Genomic DNA, 17,606 nt, shown 5'->3' with positions numbered 1-17,606 from the left:
AGGGAGTTGTGTTTGCTCTGGGAAAAGAGGATATGAAATGGGATAGTGGAAAAGGCAGTAGGAAATATGATCCTAAGTGCTAGCTATGGCATATGAGGATTTGTAGAAGTGGGCTGTGGTGGTTATGAGTATTTCTTTCTTATTTTAACATGTATATGTTTGTGTGCGTGTATTTTTTTTAACTGTTGTTCCCTTCTCTCTTTCTCTTACCATTCTCTATAAGATATGTAATAGTGCCAGGTGTGGTGGTACACACCTATAATACCAGTGACTCGGGAGGCTGAGGCAGGAGGATCTCGAGTTCAAAGCAGCCTCAGCAACTTAGTGAGATCCTATCTCTAAGTAAAATATTAAAAAGGGCTCAGGATGTGACTCAGTGGTTAAGTGCCCCTGAGGTTCAATCCCCAGTACCAAGAGAAAAAAAAAGATATGTAATAGAATATAATTTTTTCCCCTTTTCTTGGTGCTGGGGATTAAACCCAGGGCCTTGGCTATGCTAGGCAACACTCTGTCACTGAGCTATATCCCCCAGGTCCCTGGTTGATCTTTTTTTTGGACAGAATCTCCAGGCTGACCTTGAACTCCCAGGCTCAAGCAATCTTTTTGCCTTAGCCTCCTGAGTAGCTGGATCTATAGTCATGTGTCACATGCCCAGTCCCTAGTTAATCTCATATCTTAGTAGGTAATAGGGTATCAAGGATGTGAATCATTAAGGAGAATGGACATCATTCATCAATGGATAAACAGACTTGGCACCCCATTTGGTGACTTAGTGCGTTTTCATTTCTACAAAAGACAGTTGCATCCTGAAGGTGGAAGCATAATTAATGGGGTCTCTGGAAGCTAAGCATGGTTGCAGGAGGTGTATTCGAAGGCCAGATTGTCAAGAGTGGCCTGTGGTGGACTTGTGCTGGGCTGGACCTCCTTGCATAATTCTTTTTTTTTTTTTTTTTTCGGATAATGGGGATTGAACTCAGGGGCTCTTGACCCACTGAGCCACATCCCCAGCCCTATTTGGTATTTTATTTAGAGATCGGGTCTCACTGAGTTGCTTAGTACCTCACTTTTGCTGAGGCTGGCTTTGAACTTGCGATCCTCCTGCCTCAGCCTCCCAAGCTGTTGGGATTATAAGTGTGCACCAGCCATGCATAGTTCTTGACTGGTGTCCATCACATATCCTCATGTGAGATTCGGAAGCCAAGCGTGGAGCAGCAGCCACATTTCTGTGCTCGGAAGGTTGGTGCTGGGCATTGCACTGTGGCTCCTCCCCTGTCTCACTCCATGTTAAGTCAGCTGAGTCTCCAGCTCCTCTGGCGCCTGCCAGATCCTCCTTCAGCTTCCCCCAGCCCTCACCCCGGCCACCTGCCTGCTGACCGCAGACCCAGCACCAGAGGCAGAAGCAGCAGCCTCACGTGGACTGGATAAGCAGTTGTCACCGTGGCACCAGGGTGAATCCCTGTAATAAATACTCGTTCTGTGTCATTCCTAGAGATTCTGTTTCACCGATCAGCCCAGGAAGGTGTGGCTCCTGATGCTGAGAGAAGTGGGTGTGAAGAAGAGAACAGCTTCCCTTGGAGCCGACTGAGGGGACAGCAGGCCCTACAGGAAGGATGCTGTAGTTTAAATGTGGGTCCCTTGCGCAGTACTTGATGAGACTTAACTGCCACTGTACAGTGTTTAGAGGCGGGACCTTGAAGAGGTGTTTAGGTCTTGAGGGCGCTGCTCTTATGAATGTATCAGGGCTGTTGTTAGGGGAATAGTTTTTAAATTTTTTTTAAATTTATTTTTTATTGTGGTTCTGGGTTTTCTCCTCTTTTACTTTCTCTCTTCATTTTGCTCCTGCCATGCGATGCCTTCTGCCATGTATTAATGCAGCAAGAAGGCCATTATCAGATGACGGGCACTTTGATAATAGGACACTCAACCTCAGAACTGTGAGCCAGGGTTTATTTTTTATTTTTTCTCCCAGAGAGGCACAAGAAAGAGGGATTATCCATGTTATTCAGACCAAAAAGGTGATCAGCGCCATAACAGACCGAGGGGCCATTTTTCCCTATAGCCCAGCAGTGTTGGCCAACAGGACATTTACACCTTGGGACAGACAGGTATGGACCCTTCTAGTGGACAGCTTGTACCAGGAGGGGCAGCAGCAAAAGCTAAACAAGCTCTTACAAACGTGGGTGAAGTTTTGAAAGCTGCAGGCCGTGACTTCAGGAATGTGTTCAAATAAACTGCTTTGTTGGCTGACATAAATGACTTCCAACGTATTTCAAGAGCCATTTTCCTGCTAGAACTGCTTACCAGGTTAGCTGCTTAACCCAAAGGAGCATGCGCTGACATTGAAGTGGTGGCTGTCCAAGGATGTCTCACACGGCGTGACTTTAAGTGAGCACAGTGTTCTCGTTCTCATCGTCTTTTTTTGTTTGTTTCATTATAAAATTTTTCCACTTAAACAATTGTTACATGCCAATAATAATACGGGGTTAAGTGGCAAGTTAACAACTGAGAAATGAAAGAAGGAAAACACCATTATTGTGTTATAAAATACAGCATTCAGCACAGCAAATTGAAAAGAGTCAGGATACAGATGCCTGCGCTGTCATATAAACTAAATAGCCCAATACTGTAAGTCAAAAGAAGCAAAGAAAAACAGAAATGAAAAGAAGTTGGGTGGCGGGGCAGGGAGGAGAAGAAAACAGAAGGCAGAGTATGGAAAGCCTTTTACTCTAGTGTCCCCAAAGTTAAGCGTGGAACTAAAAAGTCTGTATACTTTACAAAAAGTATGCACAAATTATATGAACTGCAATTTTCATAAAAGTCAAAATGAGATCTGCACAGGACAAAAGATATGCCTAAGCAACATATCATATTTGCACAAATACGAATATTAGTAACAATTGTAAAAGCTTAATTCTAGGGCAGACTGAGTGAAGATGAAGACTTTAGTTTGGTATTCTGTAAGCCCAAGATTGTAAACTACTCTTATTATATAAAAGCTGTAAGGATATATAGTTTTTTTGTGTAGGAGGAACTCTTGTGCTTCTTGATGGCACATTATCTACCTTATAATATGTAAAATTAATACAGACATTTATGAAAGGTTGTGCAAAAGTACTGTATTTACAAAAATGGCACAAAAGAGAATTCAACAGTCGATGCACATGCGTTCTTCATTCACATCTTCAACAATGAAAGGTATTTAACACTACAGAACTAAATAAGAATACTAGCTTCAATGGCAGCTGTTAAGCACTGGAGTCACATAAGTTACACCAGAATGGGCAAATATTGCCCAAGTAAAATTCTATTGTTAAAGCTGAAACAGGTTTAAGGCCATTCAAGTTCAAGCACAGTTATACAAATCTTTCAAAGCCCCTCGTATTTTCATTTGAATTTGTGATCTTTCTTCAAACCTGTGGTCTTAAACTTCTGTTTGACAAAATCCAGAAGGAAAATACAGAAGAAATCAATACAGAAGTTACATTAAATAAGAGTAACATACACAGCTATAATTAAGAAAAGCGAGGAAGGCAAAACATTAAAATTGTAAAATTTGCTTATTACTTGTGGGAACTTTTATTAGGAGTTAAGTAATATATACAAATACTTTCAAGTAGATTACTTATGTTGCTCTAACGTGTCCTTTTCATCAATGCACTGTTAAAACTAATCAAAACCTCTACACAAGCATATTCCAGCACATACTATGGCTTCCTGCAAAGCCGCCAGTCTCATTTAAATGGCTTAGTGAATGAAAGGAATAAAAGGTGGATAAGTAACATATGAGGAGAAATAATGGGAATTAGAAAATTCATGCAGCTCAGCTCATTTATATCAGCCAGCCAGCTTGCTAGCAACAAGGGATGGTTTCCGTTGAGGAAGGTCCTGGGGAGTGGGAATATGGTCACCAGTGACCTCTTTCCTACCCGGGCCTGCAGGGGAAGTTGCTTGTTCTTCGTCTTTGCTTTTGCATGTTGCAATCCCCAGAATCACAGTATTTTTGCCCTTTCTGCAATCGTTCCTTAAAAAATCTGAGAGAAAAGGGAAATTGCATGGAAATGAAGGGAGACCCTCATTGCTATACAAAATTACATATAAGAGGTTGTGAGGGGAATGGGAAAATAAACAAGGAGAGTAATGAATTACAGTAGATGGGGTAGAGAGAGAAGAAGGGAGGGGAGAGGAGGGGGGATAGTAGGGGATAGGAAAGGTAGCAGAATACAACATTTACTAATTGGGCATTATGTAAAATTGTGGATGTGTAACCGACGTGATTCTGCAATCTGCATTTGGGGTAAAATTGGGAGTTCATAACCCACTTCAATCTAATGTATGAAATATGATATGTCAAGAGCTTTGTAATGTTGTGAACAACCATTAAAAAAATAAAAAATTAAAAAAAAATCTTCTTTAAGTATTTTGTCATTGCTGTATACAACTCTTCCAAAGGGGAAAAAAAAAATCTGAACCTCCAGACTTTTGTCCCAGGTGAGGATACCTTGCTTTTAATTTTGCTTCTTCAGCTTTCTCTGGACAAGTCACTTTAGTATCTTCTATTTCCTTCTGCTCCTCCCTCTGCGTAGCTGCGCTCCTCCGGCCCAGTGCAACCGAACACTTCCTCATCGTGTCTTTAAATGAATATTATGTTCACATATGAACACACGACCAGTGTAATGCCACATCATGTACAACCACAAGGATGGGAAGTTATACTCCATGTATGTACCATACGTCAAAACGCATTCCACTGTCCTGGGTAACTACAAAGAACAACAAAAAAATGAATTCACATCTTTTTTTTTTTTTTTTTTTTTTTTTTTTTTATTTATTTTTTAGTTCTCAGTGGACACAACATCTTTGTCTGTATGTGGTGCTGAGGATCGAACCCGGGCCACACGCATGCCAGGCGAGCGCGCTACCACTTGAGCCACATCCCGAGCCCATGAATTCACATCTTGATTTTTGCAATTGATGTCGGAAAAGTGTACATGTAACTAAAATATCTGAAGTTATCATGAAAATACCGTGTCATAGAGAGATTTGACATAAATTGAACATAGTATAATTGAACTGCATAATGAATCCAGTTATTGTAGTTTTGTATACTCATTGCTGAATATGGGAGAAGAGATGCTCACTACACAGATAACTCAGGACAGGGAAAATGACACGTAGGAAATATGAGTTATTATTTCTGAAAAATATTAAGGAGCAAACCTAATTCAATGAAAGCCTATTGATTTAATGATGTGAAGTATTTAGTTCTCATGTTAGATATGGGATTCTGCTTTTACTTCTGTTAAAGTAAATATTCAATCTTGAATGGTAGAAGTAAAGGGAAAGTAAAGTGGACCCAAATTTTATACAGATAATATTTTTCTAATGGAAATAAAAGACATGCAGATTTTTAAAAAAGAGAACTGTGAGCCAATGAAAAATTTAATCAATATTTTAATTTTAATGGATATATAACAATTGTACACATTTATGAGGTATGACGTGACATTTCCATGTATGTGTGCAATGTGTAATTATCAGATCAGGGAAATGGGCATCTACGTCACCTTAAAGATTCATTACTACTTTGTGCTGGGAACATTCAAAACTCCTCTTGACTGGCTATGGTGAAGTATTCAGCCAATAATTATTTTCTTTTTATTGGTGCATAATAATTATTCAGAATCGTGTTTCATTGTGGCATATTTGCACATACATATAATATGCTTTGATCAGTTTCATTCCCCAGGATCCTCCCTGCTCTCCTTCCTCCCTCCCCCTGACTTTCTTCCTCTACCCTATTGGCCTCTCTTCCATTTTCATGAGCTCCTTACTCCTTTTTGCTCTCTCTAGCTTCCACATGTTAGAGAAAGCATATGGCCTCAGACTCTCTGAGTCTGACTTATTTTGCTTAACATGATGTTCTCCAGTTCCATTCATTTTCCTGCAAATGACCTAATTTCATTCTTCTTTAAGGCTGAATAAAACTCAGTTGTGTATCTAGATCACATTTTCATTATCCATTCATTTCTCGATAGACAGCTAGGCTGGTTTCATAGCTTGGCTATTGTGAATCGTGCTGCTATAAACCTGGATGTGTGTGTATTGCTATGGTATATGCCGACTTTAATTCTTTTAGGTAATTATGGAGGACAACCAATAAATTTCTGTTCCTTATGAATTACCCTGTCTCAGGTGTTATGTTGTAGCAGCACAAAACACACTAAGGCAAAGGTCAAGTTCAACTATAACAGGAAGGGGAAGGAAATGTCCCCAGAACAAGCTAGAGGACATTTCGCTGATGGTAGCCTCATTTCTGGAAGATGTAGTAGAAGTATTTTGAAGGTTTTGAGAAGGTTAGGGTCAGAAGAGAGGATGTGAACTAATAGGAGGGGTAGGTCAGAAATCTAGCCACCATGAGTGAGCCTGGGAACTGTCTAAGGTGACCAAAGACAACCATGGATATGGGGGTGATTATTCCTGGAAGAGGAGCCTTGGCACTTCTTGGGATGCAGCTCCCCAGAGCTGAGCAATGGGGTAAGTTGTGTATGTCTCCACTCTCTCCAGTGTCTTCAGCCCTTCTTTTGGTAAGGGGCTGCTTAGTGTGTGGGTGGAGAGTGGAGACATCTTTCCTGCACCCCCATCATGGCTGATCTCAGAACTGACATTCTAGGAGGGTAATAGCAATTCTGGGGGCTTCTCCTTGTGACCAGCAGCACAGAAAAAGGCCCAGAGAAGATCCAGGACCAGAGAGCATCCCGTGCTACAGCAAAGAGCCCATCAAGAAGGAGCTGTAATAAAGAGCTAGTATGAGGTCATCCCTTGTGTCAAATATTTGAACAGGAGGTGGCTCTGGAGCTGTGGAGGGACTGAGAGAGGATTTAGTGCAATACCGGGTTGCTGTTAGAAAGGTGAGTGCTGGAGGATAGAGAGGGAGGAGTGGTTGGGGAGATGGCTCCTGCTGGGGGCTAGTCTCAAAGTGAGGGTGATCAGGGACAGGTAAGTGGCAGAGGAGTCTGTGTGAAGAGCAAGCAGGATGAGCCAGAGGAAAGATACATCAGGGATACAGGCCTTGCTGAAGACTGACAAGTGTCTGGGCACTCCTGAGAATCCAGGTCCCTAGAACTCCCAGATATAAGTTTGCAAGAACAATGAAAGACAGCTGGGCATGGTGGCATTCAACCATAATCCCAAAGACTTGGGAGACTGAGGTAGGAGGATCTCAAGGTGGAGGCCAGCCTTGGTGAGACACTGTCTCAAAATAAATAAAAAGGATTGGGGATGTAACTCAGTGATAAAATGCTCCTGGATTCAATCCTCGATACCAAAACAAAACAAAACAAAACCAACAAAAGACAATGCAATATGACGTGACACAATAGAGCAGAACCCAGCGTTATTCAGCCGTAGCAGAACATGGGTGAAGGTCTGCACCGGAGAGGGAGTCATGGGGCAAGCTGACTAGATCTGCTTCCCTCAATCACATCACTAAATATCTAGCCTTTAGTCATCCACGTTTTTGTGACAGATCAAACCCTGATTTCCCCGGGGGCTGAATTTAGGGCTGGGACTGGAATCTAGGGTGAGATATGACATTAAGCTTCCTGCCACTAATCCTCAGCCCTTTGGGGAACTTGACTGTCTTCCAGCTGAGCTGAGGTTCTGATGGATATTTCTGGGCACACTCAACCAGGCCTTTTGCCCATCTGGCTAGACTGGCTCCCACATGAATCTGGCTGTGGCCTGAGAGGTGATCATAATGTATTTTCTTTCTTTCTTTCTTTTTTTTTTAAATATTTATTTTCTAGGTGTAGATGGACACAACACAACGCCTTTATTTTTTTATGTGGTGCTGAGGATCGAACCCGGGTCCCGCCCGTACCAGGCGAGCGCTCTACCACTGAGCCACAATCCCAGCCCCATGTATTTCCTTAATTGAACTTATTTATTTATTTAGAAGTGTGGGCTCACTGTGTTGCTCAGGCCAGTCTTGAATTCCTCAGCTTAGCACATGACATTGTGCCCAGAAATTTTTTGTTGTAAATATTAAAAGTGTACAACCGGATAGCTATCTATCTCAGATTTTATAGTTTAGTCCCAGCCCTAAACTCAGCCCCTGGGAGATCAGCATTTGGTCTATCACAAGAGAGATGCCAGATTTTAGTCACTGTGATACAAATACCTGACGAAAACTTGGAGGAGGAAAGACTTATTTTGGCTCATGGTTTCAGAGGTCTCAGTTCCTGGTTCACGGACTCTGGTGGAAAGGTATGGCAGCCAGCAAGGAGTGGGAGAGAAAGAGGGAGAGAAAGGAAGGGGCCAGATATATAGTGTATATCTAGTACCCACAGCCTCACCCCAGCCAAGCCCCGCCTGCCTATAGCCACCACCCAGGAGTCTGTTCAAATTATGAATCCATCAAATGGATTCATTCACTGATGAGATCAGAGTTTTCACAGTCTAATCTTTTTAGCTCTGAACATGACACATTAACAATTTGGGGGAGATTCTAGATCCAAACCATAACATTTTGCCCCGGACCCTAAAAGCTCATGTCCATCTCACAATGCAAAATGCATTTAGTCCATCGTTAAGAGTCCTTAGAGTCTTAACAGTTCCAACGTGGCTCAAATGTCCAAGTCCGAAGTCTCTTAGGACACTCAAGACAGATTCTTAGCTGTGATCCTCCGTAAAAATCAAAAGTGAGTCAATAAACAATGGTGTGCAGTAAACATTCCCATTCAAAAAAAAGGGCTGGGGCATAGAAAGGAGGAATGGAACCAAAGCAAGACTGAAACCCAGGCCCCAGGCGGGAAGACAAGTCCTGTAGCTCCACCTCCGACTGCCACTTGGGGCATAAAAGGTAGTGAGATAAGAGCTACAAAAGCCTTGCTGTGAAATATTTAGTTCTCATGTTAGATATGGGAACTCTTGGGCCTTGCTGGCTGCAACCCACGTGGCCTCCCTCTTCGGCTGAGTTTGCTTGAAGCCTGTGCATTTCCTCAGCAGCAGGTCCGTGGTTTGTCACCTCCTAATCCTGGGGTTGTCCACTGCAGCTTCAGCTTTGTTCTCACAGCTTCCTGTATTGCCCCCCAGGGGCGGCCCACAAGGGATTCCAACCCTCTACACTTTTCCTGGCCTCCAGGCCTCTCTTTCAAACCTCAGGGGAAGCCTGGGTGACTGTGTGATTCCATGGTTCCTGCATTCCTACAGAGCCATCCACGTGGCAGTGGGTGACCCCAAGCTCTGCTGTCAGCTTCAGCAGGCTGGGTCTCCTGGGACTATGGCTGTCCAGCCTCTGAGGGCATTTATAAGAGCACCCCCAGAACTTGAGCTTGCTTCTCAAAGCAACAGTTTTCAAATAAGCTCTCAGCTTGACACATCTGAGCTCATGAAGGGTGTGATATTTTTTGAATATGGAGACTGATCACAGGAGTGCTCTGCCACTGGGCCCTCCATCCACCCCAGCTTTATTTTACTTTTAGGCAGGTTCTCACTAAGTTGCTGAGGCTGGCCTCAAACTTGTGATCCTCTTGCCTCAGACTTCTAAGTCACTGAGATAACAGGTGTGTAACATGGTGTCTGGCTCCAGTCTCACAGAAACTCTTGGGAGTGGACAAAACGTAGACAGATTCTTTGCCAGAATGTAACAAGAATGGCTTCTAAACCAATTCTCAATAGAGTCCTCATTCAAATCTGAAACCTCAGGAGCATATTATTTACCACATTTCTGTTGGTACTCTGGTCTGCTGAGCTCCCACCAAAATTTTCCATTAATTTCTGCTTACAACATTCTTTTTTGTTTTTTGGTGGTGCTGGGGATCGAACTCAGGGCTTTGTGCATGCTAGGCAAGCACTCTACCAACTGAGCTGTTTCCCCAGCCTCTCTGCTTACAACATTCTTTAGTTTGCATCTTCAAATTTCAAACTTCTGCAAACCATTTCCAAAGACTCTGAACCACTTGGTTAGGTGTAGTTGTCAATGACCACGATTTCTGTGTGAGTACCAATTTCTGTGTCAGTCATCTTTTGGTCTTTGTGATCCAAATATCTGACAAGAACAACTTACTTAGAGGAGGAAAAAAATTTTTTTTTGCTCATGGTTTTAGAAGTTTCAGTTCATGCTCAACCAACTTCATTGCAGAAACATGGTGGAGGGTGTGGTGAAGGGAAACTGCTCAGGTCCCGGCAGCTGCGAAGGAGAGATAGAGAGAGAAGAAGAAGAAGAGGAGGAGGAGGAGGAGGAGGAGGAGGAGGAGGAGGGGGAAGAGGAAAGAGAAGAGAAAGGAAGGGGCCAGGGACAGATATAGTTCTCAAGGCCCATTGCCTCTGGTCATCCCTGCCCCCCACACAGTGACCACCCAGTGGTCTATTCAAATTATGGATCTATCAAATGGATTAACCCCCTGAAGAGGTCAGAGCCCTTACAGTCCAGTCTTCTCACCTCCAGACATGGCTGCATTGCCTACCACGTGAATTTTTGAGGGGACCTTCCAGATCCAAGCCATAACAATACTATAGTGAAATAATTACAACAGTCAAACAAGTTTCCCTCTCCATTCATTACCTTCATTCCTAGAGACAGTTTGGATTCTGGGACAGTATTCCGTCAGCCGGTAAATTGTGACAGAAGATGGAGTCCTTGAACGATCCACAAAGAGTCCAAATTTCATTCTGAGAAAGAACGACCCAGAGTCCTTGAGGACTTTGAGGACAGAGTATTCAGATGGCAGCCTGGTGAGTGGCTCATAGGGAGTAAGCCTGGAGTCGGGATTAGTTGTTATCATCCAGGTCAGAGTCAATAGGATGTAAAATAGTTTGCCCATTGTTTGCTCATTTCTTCATGAAAAATTCAAGAATGTCCTTGGATGCAAGGCTTGTGGGCACTTGGGAATGTAGGCAAAATTCCATTGTGGCGCTGAAAGTGACTTTGAAGAAGATTGTTCGTAGATCAAGGGCATTACCTGCCAGTTACATTCACATAACTCAAAAGTCATAAGGACTTTTCAACTTAAGTTTCAAATTAACATGAACCTCGGGCTGCGGGTAGAGCTCAGTTGGTAGAGTGTTTGCCTAGCATGCACAAGGCCCTGGGTTCAATCCCCAGCACCACATAAGATGAACCTCAGCTGTGACTCTATCATCCCTCCCTCCCTCCGTCCACCATCCATCCTTGCTGTCCACCTATTCATCTATCCTGCTGTCTTTTCAGCTATTTAAAGTCTATAGCATACAATTAAGCTGCGCCCAGTGAAATAAAAATTTTTTTCCCCACTCCATCTCTCTAGATCAGTGTTTTGCCAACATTTGTTTTCATCTCAAGAATCCTTTATTCTCTGAAAAGTGATTGAGAATCCAAACAAAATCAATATTCGAATAGTTTTTGATCTCATGGGACCCCCTGAAAAAAATCTTGGGGACCCTTCAAGGACCATGCAAAACACTTGGAGAACTATTGGCTTATAAGATACACAAATTAAAGTAATCTTATACAATTAAAAAAAAGAATTTCTTCTGTAATTTCCGTTTATTTCTAAGGATACCATCCATACGATGTGGAAAAACTTGTTTCTCTAACCTTAGCAGAATCCACTCCCATGTTCTGTGTTGGTTTTGTCAATCATAGGATTAGTGAAACGGCTGCACGTTCTCTAGGAAGCACGTTCAAAGGAGCTGAGTGTCCAAGCTGTTTATTCAGGAAGCACGACTCTTGGGAGCAACACCTGGGCAAAGTAGTAGGCAATGAGTAGCATTTGGTAGAGAAAGAAGTTCCAGTGCAGGCTCAAAAGATGCTACTGACTCCACAAAGAGATCAGGAGCTGGTCACCACAGGTGTCCATTGACGACTACAAACAAACCAGGGACGCTCAAGGGAAATATGTGGGAGCCAAGCACATTCTTCTTCCTCTCTCCCCCTGATGGTCAGGTCAATTGGTCCTCAAAGCTGGTTCTTCTTTCCTGGGTTCCCAGATATTGGAGAGCAGAATGCCCAGGCAGCAACTCCAAGGTTTTACACTTGACCTTATCCAAAAGGATGATAAGTGACTCAGCCATAGCTTTGAATTTAATGGAATTCTTTTAAAAATATTTTAAATTTGTTCTTTTTAGTTATAGGTGACAGTAGAATGTATTTTGACACATCATACATACGTGGAGTATAACTTTCTATTCTTGTGGTTGTGCGTGATGTGGAGTTTCTCTGGTCGTGTGTTCATATATAAACATAGGAAAGTTATGTCTGATTCATTCTAGTGTCTTTCCCATCCCCATCCCCTTCCTTTCTCCCCACTCTCCCCTGTCCAATCCAGTGAACCTCCACTTCTCCCTGCCCCCCACCTATTGTGACTCAGCATCTGCATAGAAGAGAGAATATTCAGCCATTTTTTAATTTTAGGATTGGCTTCTCTTACTTAGCATGATATTCTCCAGTTCCATCTATTTACCTGAAAATGCCATAATTTCATTCTTCTTTAAGGCTGAGTAATATTCCATTGTGTATAGTACCACATTTTCTCTATCCATTCTTCTGTTGAAGGGCACAAAGTTTGGTTCCATAGCTTAGTTATTGTGAGTTGAGCTGCTATAAACATTGATGTGGCTGTTTCACTGTAGTATGCTGATTTTAAGACCTTTGGGTATATACTGAGGAGTGGGATAAATAGATCAAATGGTGGTTCCATTCCAAGTTTTCTGAGAAATCTTCACACTATTTTCCATAGTGGTTGCACCAATTTGCAGTCCCACCAGCAATGCATGAGTGTAACTTTTTCCCCATTTATTGTTGCTTGTATCCTTGATAATTGCCATTCTGACTGAACTGAGATAAAATTTTAGAGTAGTTTTGATTTGCATTTTTCTAATTGCTAGAGATGTTGAAACTTTTTTCATATATTTGTTGATTGATTGTATATCATCTTCTGAGAAGTGTTCGTTCAGTTCCTTGGCCCATTTGTTGATTGGATTATTTGTGTGTGTGTGTGTGTGTGTATGTGTGTGTGTGTGTGTGCATGTGTTAAGTTTTCTGAGCTCTTTATATATATAATTATTATATATCCTCTATCTGAAGTGTGTGTGGTAAAGATTTTCTCCTATTCTGTAGGATCTCTTTTCACATTCTTGTTTCCTTTGCTGAGAAGAAGCTTTCTAGTTTGAATCCATCCCATTTATTGATTCTTGATTTTAGTTCTTGCATTATAGGAGTCTTATTAAGGAAGCTGGGGCATAATCCGACATGATGGAAATTTGGGCCTACTTTTTCTCTATTAGGCTCAGGGTCTCTATTCTAGTGCCTAAGTTTTTGATCCCCTTTGAGTTGCGTTTCATGCAGGGTGAGAAATAGGGGTTTAACTTCATTTTGCTACATATGGATTTCCCATTTTCCCAGCACCATTTGTTGAAGAGACTATCCTTTCTTTTGGCACATTTGTCTCGTATGAGATGACTGCATTTGTGAGGGTTTGTTTCTGTGTCTTCTATTCTGTATCGTTGGTCTACATGGCTATTTTGGAGACAATACCATGCCTTTTTTGTGACTATGGCTCTGTAGTGTAGTTTAAGGTTGGTATTGTGATGTCTCTGGCTTCACTCTTTTTGCTGAGGATTGCTCTGGTTATTCTGGGTCTCTTATTTTTCCAAATGAATTTCATGATTGCCTTTTCTAGTTCTATGAAGAATGTCATTGAGATTTTAGTAGGAATTGCATTAAATTGTTATCATGCTTTTGGTAGCCTGGCCATTCTGACAATATTAATTCTGCCTATCCAAGAGCATGGGAGATCTTTCCCATCTTCTAAGGTCTTCTTTAATTTCTTTAGTGTTCTGTAGTTTTTATTGTAGAGGTCTTTCACCTCTATTGTTAGATTGACTTCCAAATATTTATTTTTATTTTTAATTTTTTGAGGCTATTCTGAATGAGGTAGTTTTCCTAATTTCTCTTTTGGTGGATTCATCACTGATGTATAAGAATGCATTTAATTTATGGGTTTTAATTTTATATCCTGCTACTTTGCTGAATTCATTTATGAGTCCTAGAAGTTTTCAGATGGAGTCTTTTGATCTTCTAAATAAAGAATTATGTCATCAGCAAATAGTGACAGTTTGAGTTTTTCTTTTCCTATTTGTATCTTTTTAATTTCTTTCTTCTGTCTAATTGCTCTGGCTAGAATTTCAAGGATGATGTTAAATAGAAGTGGTGAAAGAGGACATCTTTGTCTTGTTTCAGTGACTAACGCTGTTCTAAGTGACCACTTGGTGTTTGTGTATGAGTCAGTCGGTCGACCCCCTGAATGTGGACCCTTTGTGCCTGGTCCCCTGAAGGGCAACAAGTAGAGATGCTCCCCTCCAGGATTCCATCTCTGGGTCATGATCTGGAAGAGGCGAGGCTGAAGTGAGTGAGAGTTTTGTACGTACGGTCCTGGCATCCTGGGATGTGGTATTTTGCTCAGAACGTGGGGAGAGGGAAAGAAAGGCACCTCCCGGGCTACACGCCCTGGGACTTGAGGAGGTACAGCGTGTGCAGATCTTTCAAGGATGTACTCAACATCAGCCTTCTATTCACGAGCCTTTGCTTCTCCAAGACATTGGCATAAAACGGCTGGAGCCTGAGTTTGCACAGATAGCAAGTCGGGCTGGTATTCGGCAGACCCTCACGTCAAGTGCCTTTGGTCCAAGCACCAGCAATATGCACAAATAATTGACAGAAACCCAGGCAAGCATCTGCTGTGGCTGATGAGAGAGACGGAAAAGCCACGAGGTCAGAGTTCAGGGAAATCCCCCTTTGCAAACATCTGGAGCTGGGAAAGGGAGGGCAGCGAGAGGGAAGAAGCGGGGCCACCCTCCTTTCCCAATGTTGCTCTCCTCCTAGTCGGGCTCAACAAATATTTGCTAGATGAGTTTGTCCTGATGTGACAAACCTGGGAGTGTCCTGTCTCTTTGCAAAGGCATTTCCTGTAGGCCTCTGGGTCCATGTGGGTGTTTCTCTGTGTGTCAGGCAGGGGAGCTGACTTCTGTGCCCGGGGGTGCCAGGGCTGCTTCCCATAGTGCTTTTGGGCCTACTTTTATCAAGGATGGTTCTGGCCGGAAGGACCGAAGGGACTTGGGTCAGTACTAAAGATACTCAGTGAGCTGCCGGGAAGTTTCCTCTGGCAACTCCTAGATTCGGCCAGGCCATCTAACCTGATGGGGTTGCCTGGAAGGGGCATCAGCGATCTCTCTGGGCATCCAGAGAACTTCTTAGCCGTGCCCAGGAGATGAGTCTCTCTAAGGACTTCCAAGACCAAGTGGTGGTAAACCAGAACCAACCAAGATGGTCGCAGGGTCCTTGAAACACCCCGACCTTTCAGTTGTTCACGTTTGCACATAAATCTCCCTGGCCATCCGCACCCTGGGGTAAGCCATGTCTCACGCTGTTTCTTTGAGTTACTCGCTGACAACCCCTGTATCAAGCAAAAGGAATCATACCATTCCCGTTGAGCTGGAGCATTGTTACAAAATGTCAAAAAACTAATGTATAACTTCAAATACATGTTGATGATACATAATCTCAGCTTACTTCACTTCTCCTTAACCATTAAAAATAAAATCCTTGTGCATTGCTCTTTCTCACCCATTTCCAACTCTCAGCTTCCAGTGCAGATGCACATTTGATCATAAAGCTAATGAAGCATACATTTAGGTGCCCTGACTCTCTCGGAGGACAATTCAGTTGCCAGAAAGGGACACAGCAATATGTTTACAAAATCACGTTTTTTTTTAAATTAAAAAATAAGATGTTTACACATAATCAGTTAAAAATTTCCCCTCTTTTCTCATTCTTTATATGTTATCTGGAAAGGTGTTGGAGTGTTTGCAGGCAAGTGTAGTTTTAGTAGTGGAACAATCCATTTGTTGACAATTCATTTGTAATTGAATACACCCATTTTTTAGCATAGGTTTTGATGAGTTTTGAGACTCCTTTGGGTCTTCCCCTCAAATCTTAGGTCTTGCTCTGATGATTGGAGCTGACCTCAGGGTGGCGTGACTGTCCCGGGGCTTGCCCTCTCTCATGGGAGGGTGCCTTTCTTTGGCGTCTTGTGATGGCCTATGCCAGCGTCTCTGCTGCTGCTGCCCACACATGGGGTTGTGGGTTTTCAGTTCCTTCAGTAAAGTGAGGATGGAGATGATGAGTCTTCATGTTCTTTCTATAGTATCCATGAGATGTGAGCATATTTCTTTTTTTAAAAATTTTTATTCTAATTTGTTATATACGACAGTGGAATGCATTACAATTCACATCGTACACAGAGGGCACTAGATGTGAGTGTACTTCTGTTTTATTCAACTATTTCCTTTGCTGAGTCCCCTTGAGGACTCATGAAGTTCTGGCCTGAGGAGGCCATCCTGGGGTACACAAAAGAACACCTGTCCCTTCCATGTAGTCTGATAGGCCCAGCCTGATTCCCTCTTAAAATTGGGAGCCATCTCGCCACAAAGCCATCAAAAGCTAATTTCGGCTTTACTATAAATGACTGCAAATTCTGAACCTGCTTGGAAAGCCTGCCCGTGCCTTGAACTCACCCCTGCCTGGCTCTCTGGCCAGATAGCAGCCCTCTCTGAAACTTTAGTGACGCCTCACAAATCTTGGCCTTCCCTGGCCAGATAACGACCCTCTCTGAGGCTCTAATGACCTTCATGAATTCTGATGTTGGGGCCAGCAAAAATGTAAACTAGCCTTTATGTGATGCTCATCAGAGTTTTGTTATCTGTAACCCCCCTTTGTGTAACTTTCTGGGCTATAAAGCGGGGCGGCTGGAAAGCTGTGGGGCTGTCTTGTTCCCTTGGGTTTTGTTGGGAGAGGCAGGCTGGCCAGTCGAAATAGTAAGCTTGCTTTAATTTGATTTTAGTTGGAGTCAGTGGTCCTTTCTTGCGTCCTGGTCTAACAGTCCTTTTCAGAGTCTGGATTTGAGGATTGAGACGGGTTTCCTGACTCCTGGGTCTGCTAGCACTGCAGACTGAGGATGCGTGGAAATATGTTATAATTTTGAAACATGAGTCAGTGCTATATAATTTTTTATACCTTTATTTAATTAATTAATTTATTTATTTTTATGTGGTGCTGTGGATCAAACCCAGGGCCTTGCACATGCTAGGTGAGCCACTACTGCTGAGCCACAATCCCAGCCCCTAATTTTTTTTTTAAAAAAATATATAATATATATATGTGTGTGTGTGTGTATATATATATATATATATATATATAGTTATAGTTATAGTTGGATACAGTATCTTCATTTTGTTTGTTTATTTATTTATTTTTTGGTACTAGGGATTGAACTCAGGGGCACTTGACCACTGAGCCACATCCCCAGCCCTATTTTTGTTTTATTTAGAGACAGGGTCTCCCTGAGTTACTTAGGGCCTCACTTTTGCTCACATGAAAATGAGGCTGGCTTTGAACTTGCCATCCTCCTGTCACAGCCTCCAGAGCTGCTGGGATTACAGGCATGAGCCACCGTGCCCGGGGTTGTTTATTTATTTTTGTGTGGTGCTGAGGATCAAACCCAGTGCCTCACATGTGAGAGGCAAGCGCTCCGCCACTGAGCTACAACCCCATCTCCCAGCCCCTAATTTGT

Source organism: Ictidomys tridecemlineatus, chromosome 15 (genome assembly GCF_052094955.1).
Source record: "Ictidomys tridecemlineatus isolate mIctTri1 chromosome 15, mIctTri1.hap1, whole genome shotgun sequence".
NCBI classification, from domain to species: Eukaryota; Metazoa; Chordata; class Mammalia; order Rodentia; family Sciuridae; genus Ictidomys; species Ictidomys tridecemlineatus.
The sequence above is the reverse complement of the archived record's forward strand: the minus strand, read 5'-3'. Positions refer to the sequence as shown.